Source organism: Suncus etruscus, chromosome 8 (assembly GCF_024139225.1).
Source record: "Suncus etruscus isolate mSunEtr1 chromosome 8, mSunEtr1.pri.cur, whole genome shotgun sequence".
In the NCBI taxonomy this organism is placed as follows: Eukaryota; Metazoa; Chordata; class Mammalia; order Eulipotyphla; family Soricidae; genus Suncus; species Suncus etruscus.
This window is the reverse complement of record NC_064855.1, coordinates 98518675-98525472: the sequence shown is the minus strand read 5'-3', so window position 1 is coordinate 98525472 and position 6798 is coordinate 98518675.

Genomic DNA, 6798 nt, shown 5'->3' with positions numbered 1-6798 from the left:
TCAAGGTGTTTAAATAAATATATTTAAAAAACTGCAGAAAACATGATATAAGAAGCTTAAATCACTATATAAAAAAAGGAATAGAGGAAGAGGGTGAGGATAAAGTGCAGGGTATAAGGTACATGTCTTTCCCATGGATGATCTGGTTTGGTTGCTGACATGATAATGGTCCTCTAAGCTCTCTTATGAATGATTGCTGAGCACAAACGTAGAGCACCTCATTGTAACCAAAACCAAAACTAAACACAAGCAAAAATGAATAGAGAGTGAACTCATTAGACTTCCATCATATTCAGTCACGTGTCATAAGACTATAAAAAGTAACTGAGATGTGTAATATGCAGCACATGGGTATTTATTTATCACTGAAATTCTAAAATCTTACTATATAATTCCTTCCTCCAACACATAGCATGAAGAAAATGTTTATACTATATATATATTTAATGGTATTGAATGTGAACTGTATATTCTTAAACATATAAAAATATATTATTTTTCCACTCATTTTTTGCTCTTTTATGTTTCATTTTGTTTTTGTTTTGGGGTCACACTGGATGGTGCTCAAGGGTTACTCCTGGCTCTGCACTCAAAAATCACTCCTGGCAGGCTGGAGGAACCATATGGGATGCTGGGCATGGAACCCAGATCTGGGTCAGTAGCGTACAAGACAAATGCCTACCCAATGTCCTATGGCTCCGGCCCTAACGTTCCACTCATTTTGAACCTATTTAATTCTGAGAATCAAGCAGATATATTGACTTACATTTGGGATTTGTTGGGGCCAGAGACAATGTAGGCAGCAAGGTACTTGTGTCTCATTCAGATGTTTTATAGAAATATGGCACCACATATGATCCTTCAGAGACATCCAGGATGAACCATGAGTATATAGAAACAAGAGATAAATTTGAACACAGCCAGGTGTAGTCTAAACCTAAAACCACAACCAGAAACATACTTTCATTTCTTCCATCAAGCTCATGTTCATTTGGAGTTGAGATTAGATACTCTTCATTTTTATTTTCTATTGTATATCACTGATGCCATTTTAATACACAAAGCAATATGTACTGCTGCATTTAATAGATTTTGATGATATAACTATATCAAATTCTTATTTTGTATTTCTTTTCTTTTCTTGGAACTAATTTTTGATTATCTTTATTTAAAGAGTCATAGTGATCTAAAACTGGAATAATTTCAACAAAGTAGGTACATGTTGGAAATAATGAGTTACAAACACATTAGAAAGTGATTAATTGGGGCCGGAGAGACAGCATGGAGGTAAGGTAAGATGATTGCCTTTCATGCAGAAGGACGGTAGTTCGAATCCCAGCATCCCATGTTGGTCCCCTGTGCCTGCCAGGGGCGGTTTCTGAGCATAGAGCCAGGAGTAACCCCTGAATGCTGCCAGGTGAGGCCCAAAAACAAAAAAAAAAGTGGTTAATTGGTGGTAATATTTATTATAATAGAAAAATGTGTAGTATATAATAGTATAGAAATTTGGATATTTGAGATTTTATTTTTAATATCTATGGAATTGAAAAGAAGATTAATAGAAATGTCTATATATAAAATTCTATAATTTTATAATTGTCAGCAAATAAGTTAAAAATAACTTCATTAGGGGCTAGAGAGATAGCATGGAGGTAAGGCATTTACCTTTCATGCAGAAGGTCATCGGTTCGAATCCCGGCGTCCCATATGGTCCCCCGTGCATGCCAGGAGCAATTTCTGAGCACAGAGCCAGGAAAAACCCCTGAGCATTGCCGGGTGTGACCCAAAAACCACAAAAAAAAAAAATAACTTCATTGATTCTTTCAAAATAATGTAATTTTTCTCCATGAACAATATCCATATGAATTACAAGAAATTATTCATTCTAATGGTTTATATAAACATCTAAACAGTGGATGTATATATACAGCACTCTCAAAAAATTCCATAAGTATATAAATTAAATTTTTCACATTAGTAAGAATCATGTTTGATTTTAATCTTTTATGTGACGTGTACTACATTGAAGTCACTACTTAGTACAAATGGAAATTTGGGGTTCAAATAAAATTTGTCTCATGTAAGGAAAATTGCTTTCCAGGTTCGTATCAATATGTAAATGCTTTTCATTTAGCTCAATAATTTAACATCAAGATGCTAAACAATTTTTCTTTGAATTATTACATAAATGGAACTTGTTTCAAAGTATAGATGTTGTAGCCAAATGCAAGAAAAAAATCAAATCCCTTGACATTTTAACAATATAAGTTAGATTTGAAAGTTTTGTTTTTATAACTGTGTCTAAATCAGAAAATTAAACTTAATATCACAGTTAAAATTCTCAGCAGTTCAATATGCCAGACACCATTAAATCATTGTAGATATGATCTCAATTACTCATAGCTTTATAATTATCAAGAAGGTCAAATATGACTATTTCCCTTGAACAAAGATATTTTATAATGGTAACTGCTTAAACAAGCATCCACAATAATTATGAATTAGTGTGCACCCCACAATAAATTCAATTATAAATGAGGCAAACATAAAAGCAAAAATGAAATATAAATAAATTATTAAATTTTTAACATAAAATTTTTAAAGACTTAAAACTCTTAATCAAAACAGCAGTAGACAGAGAATCAGTAAAACAGACACAAACAGCACTATCAACCTGTTTGACAGAATTGACATTTATAAAACACTTCGCCTAACAAGATAACTATACACATCTTTTTGAGGACACATGAAATATTTATCAGGTAAATCTGCATTCTAAGATATCATATATGTCTCAATATTTTGTCTTGAAGATATACAATTTATAATCTCTAATCACATAATATTGAACTAGAAAGCAGTGACAAACTTACCTTAAAATCCACAAAAACTTGAACATTTGTCAATTTATTCTACCAATTGCCAATAAAGTCACAAGGACTTTTGAAATATTTTTAATTTAGTGTAATTAGAAGCAGAAGCTCTATCACACATAATCCTGACATGCATGACAGCATATCAAATATGATGAATGTAGTCAAGTGCTGCTTAAATAGAAATAAATACTATTAAATGCTCATATTAAAGAAGAAAAGATCTTCATCAATGAACTACTCTAGGGCTAATGTTCTCTGTCTTATGGCTAGCCTGCTTGAACTGTAAGACAACCAGGTAAAGCTTAAGAGAGGAAATTAATATGTTCAGTTAAATACCACCAAGTGAAAAAAACACCCAAAGGAACATGTTAAAAGATGCTTAATCAATGATGTTTTCCACTTGGAGAATATTAGGTTTAATAAATTAACGTAGAAATGTTATTGCAAAAAATCAATCAGAAATCATCAAACTTGTTAAGATATCATTCTGGGAATTAATATCACTCACTAAATAAGCTATTGCTCAAAAATATTTATAAAGAAAAATTTTGACAGAAAATTGCATTGTGGGTCTAGAGAGTGATAGCTCAAATGTTTTGCATTCAGGTGGGAGACCTTGTATCTATTTGTGGCACTGCATGACCTTTCAAGTAAGTGGGAATAAGTCCCTAAAACCAATTGTGTCACACAAAAACCACACTGCATTATAGAATAAATGGTAAATACAAAACAATATATTTCATATATTGTAAACATAATTAGGTGCCTCACATTAAAAATGGCATTTCCCCCTGCTTTTGTAATAAATTACCCATTGTGGAATCTTGGAAACTCTTTTCATTCTAGATTTTTGCATTTCCTATAATTCCTCTAAAAATGTATGTAATAGCACAGCACTCCATTCATCAGGACTATCTGGGTAATGCAAGTCAATTAAATTTCTGCAGAACTTGTAATTACTGTTGGGAGTCCCACTGCAGGATTTCCAATTTCTCTTTAGGGACTTAGAACTGAACAATGAATAATTTTGGTTTAATTAAAATTCAAGTATCAAATCCCGCAAGGCTCCTTTTACAGAAACCTGCCAATCAGACAATTGACAGACTCATAAAATTCTAGCTCACTCTGAGACTATTGTCTCCCCGAAGTTAAAACCCCCCAATGAAAGACTTTTATTTCTTGATATTTTATCCCACATATCTTGTAACTTGGCAATCTTATAATGAAAGAAGTGACATGTTTCTCCAAATTAATGATTTATATGTAGCAAGTGTTACAGCCCCAATTTTCACTAGTCTCTTTCACTTGATGCAAGAAGACAAGGTGGTGACTTCCTCTACCTTCAATACTGCATATTTATTCACAGATAAAAATACAGGTGCGGATAGTCCTACAATATCACTTACAGTTCTAATCAACTGAAAGTAAACAAAGAGAATAATGAGTGTGTTTCCTTTCATAAAATACCTATGAATTAGTAAGAAAAGTAAATTATTTAATTAAATATTAATTAAAATTCACCTGACTAGACAAGGGCAAGGCGTAATATAAGAACTTTAATTGATTCTAAAATATTTCAGAAATGATTTAGAGCTAGAATTTATGTACCTATATACACTAAATATGTGTTATATGGTTGCTAAGAAGATAATGAGGATTTTACAAAAAATACTGTATAAAGTTAATCGCTTTTATAAATTAGATAATTTATAAAACTGAAGATGTATTTCTATGAGATTACTAATACAAGGATAACAACATTAATGAATGAGTAATAAGAGACAGAAATGGTTTATTTTGAAACAGAGAGTTTTAAAATTTTGAGTTTTAAAGAAAAAGTAAATTATTACATAAACTAAAGGTCTCATTATATTCTTCAGAATCATAGAAATTGTACTGTACATTATTCACTTTGTAAATATCAAAATACAGAGTTAGCACTGGCTACTTTTTCTTTATAATAATTGTCTCATAATTATAATTTTTGTGTTTTGAAAAAATAATGGTAGATTTCTTCCCATTTTGAGGATCATGTCTACATATACTATGTGTTACTTTAGAGTTATCAACATATATAATAGAACTCAAGCTAAGGAATATAGCTATGTAAGTGATTGTTGGTATTTAAAAAATAAAATATGTGAGCTTAAGCTTGGATGCTGCCTACATAGATTTGATCACTGGTATCACAGATGGTTATCTGATCCTGTCAGGAATAATTTCTGAGTACAGAGTAAGCCCTCAGTATTATCACTTGCCCCTCCACAAAGTGTATAAAGTTTTAGAATCCATTAGATATTCAAGTATTAAATATTAAAATGAATATGAGTAGACAGGTTATCTCAAAAGAAATCTTCTGGACATTCAAGTTGGATGCCACAATTGAGTTTTGACTGATGAAAAAAATTAAAGGATGTTCATGTTTAAGTAAGGGACTGAACAGAAAGATGATTAAAATGATTTCAGATAGTGTTTATAAGTACCATTTGTGTCCAAGTTAGTAAAAAACTACATTTAAAAAATCCTTGAATGCATGCCAAAAAGTTGCAGGTGTTCATCAACATATTACATTAAATGAGACAATAACAAATTGTTTGTTAAACCTAAAAATTATATTGAAGTAAGTATATTTGTGAATCAGTATAATATTGTAAAGTGGTAACATTTGAAATCATTAATACTATTACTTTACATTTAAAAAATGGGCTAGAATGTTAGGCCATAAGTGGCAGAGCTCAGGGTTTACTTCTGGTTCTGTGCTGAAGTGTCGTTCCTGGTGATATTTGGGGGGGACATTTGTAGTGTCAGTGATTGAACTGGTGTTAGTTACATATATGACAAGTCTCTCACTCCCCTGACTCTCTTCCTCGCCCTTCTTTAACTTTCTGGATCACCTTGATAACAATGTACTACATATAATGAAAGCCAGAATATATTTACACACCTTTTGATGTATCCTAAAATTTCACAAAGAATGCAGTCACAGGGAATGGAATGAGGACTATAATGATCACTACACCTACAGAGTCATGAAAGCATGTTTTGTATTCTCTGATACCAAAAATACCTATGACAATGCTAATATGTATTAATGATTTGATGTGTAAAAAAAAACGAAAGCAATATTGCATATTTTACTTCATTTTCTTTCTTAACAATATCTTAGCAAATTGATGCTTTTATGTCTCCATTTTGTAATGAAGGTTCAGAGCTATATATAAAGTAAAGTTTTCCTCAAAGTTGCACGGGAGGCAAGATTCTGGACAAGGTTTGAATTAATCTAAAAATATATTTTTATATACACCATTGGACTTTGACTAAAGAAGCAGTTCACATTAATTTTTAATGTACATTATTAAACACTTGGGGTATTTTTTACATTATAACACTAGTTTGAAATCATGCATGTTGGGATTATTTTAACCATATAAACCTATAAGCTTTATAAGTAAGGGTTAGATACTTTTTCATGTTTTATTCTAGTATTTATTTTTATTTTTTCTTTCTTTAGACCAGTTAAATTTTATTCACCAGCATAATTATAAATGTATTAAATCTAGTGTTATGATCAGAAGAGAGACAAAATTGGCAGAACCACCAAATGTAAATGTTTTAGACTACATGTAATTGTATATTAAACTGAAAAGTCATATATATTGTGCTATGAACAGGATTTGGAGAGTATATATGTAAATCATGTAATTTAGAACCTTCATTTAGTTTTCAGATGTCTATCGGCAAGTTCATGTTTTGCCTGAGGCAAGGACAGAGAGGTTAGGAAGGAAAAATGCAAAGAAGCAGCAGAGGATTCAATTGTGGAGCAAGACCAAAGAATGAAAAAGTAACTTTTCCTCCATTTATCAGATTAAGGATGTAACTGTCACTGGAGTGTCCTGAATACCAGTGGAAAAATTTTTCCCCA